At 36.3% G+C, this 1,541-nt stretch overlaps 1 protein-coding gene across 10 annotated transcripts in view; it reads left to right on the top strand.

The window, feature by feature from the left end:
• Positions 1 to 1,541, top strand: part of LOC106881718 (forkhead box protein P2) — a 534,685-nt gene that overhangs the window by 392,760 nt on the left and 140,384 nt on the right. The gene's annotated exons all lie outside the window — the stretch shown is intronic.

Genomic DNA, 1,541 nt, shown 5'->3' with positions numbered 1-1,541 from the left:
ATATATATACGGGAGAATGTACGAAAAAAAAACAACAACAGACGAGGACAGGTGGTGTAAACAACAAAAGGATGTATTAGTTTGACGCTCGGGAATACAGAAAGTCTTTAACGTTTCGAGCTACGCTCTTCAACAGAAAGAAATAAGGAGAAAACAAGGAGAAAAACATGGAGAAAAAAAATTGAATGGTCTTTGGTCAACGATCTATCATGCACATAAACAATTGTATGTATTGTATTTATATGTAGGATATATTCAACATCATCATCATTTAACCCTCACCGTATTGATTAGATTTTTGCATACTGACATGCAGATACTGAATTAATTTGTTAAAATTGGCTGAAATTGACCTTCCTAAGTTATGTGCACAGATACAAACTAAAACCTGTTTTTTGATCCCTATCAGTAATTATTGTATTCAATTATAATACCTTGCTTCACATACAATTGAGCATTTGTATGTTGTTGTGTAATTAATCATTAAAACCAGCATCATAAGGATCAGTCAGTCTGATTGAGAACTGCAATCATCGTTCGTCAAGTGAACCAGTGGTTGTGGTATCTCTCAAAGCAGGTATCAATGGATTTTCAGTGGTTTTTCACACACTCTTAGCACCTGTATCTTGGTTCTCCATGCTTGCACAAAGTGCTGGGTTTATCAGGTGAAGAAAAAGACTCAGCCATCTTTTCACAGTTCTCCTTTTTGAAGGTGCAATATTTACATATTTGGTCAGTGATCAGCATCTCCCATGTGGTCAACTTTGTTTGTAATTGACATAATTGTCATCAATACAGATTTTTCTTCACTGCTTCCTGACAACAGTGTCAAAAGGGCCCATATGTGTCCCAGGTTTCTCACTACCAGGATCAGGAATATATTTATCACCCAAATACACATCAAAATCACAGGCATAGCCCAAGTAATTTTCATACAACAGAATTTGATTCTAAAACTTTCTAGTTTTTGGGAAATATTCTGTGTAAATTTCAAGTATCCTTTCCGGAGTACCATACCTTCATCAATGCACTGGGTTTTTCATGGCAGTAAACATGATGTAACCCGGATGTAATAGAGTTGTAGATCAACCTCTAAACTGGATCATAACTGGGATCAGTCCTTTCGTAGAAATGATGACTTTATGAATCTATCCCTGGTCAAGTGTTCTCCAAATGCCAACATACACTCAATTTTGCCTATGGACTGGTATACACCAAGTACTTGCTTGTCCATCATCCCCACTGCCCTTGCCTGGCCTCGGACCAATGACTGAAGCAAAAGATAATTTATATCTATGACATGCTTCTATCCATTTCTATCTCTAAAATATGCTCATAAGACTTCCATCAGCCCAGAGGTGGAGTAGAAGACACATGACTATGATTTTGTGCTGTGAAACTGAAGGCAAAACAATGCTAATGGGAAGCAAACATTTTGAGCACACAGTTGTGCCTACTCCTCACATATGACATAAATATATGTAAGGCATATACATAATGCTTATATATATATATATATATATATCATCATCATCATCATC

This window comes from Octopus bimaculoides, chromosome 4 (genome assembly GCF_001194135.2).
Source record: "Octopus bimaculoides isolate UCB-OBI-ISO-001 chromosome 4, ASM119413v2, whole genome shotgun sequence".
In the NCBI taxonomy this organism is placed as follows: Eukaryota; Metazoa; Mollusca; class Cephalopoda; order Octopoda; family Octopodidae; genus Octopus; species Octopus bimaculoides.
Note: the sequence above shows the minus strand (reverse complement) of the source record. Positions and strands in the feature narration are given on the sequence as shown.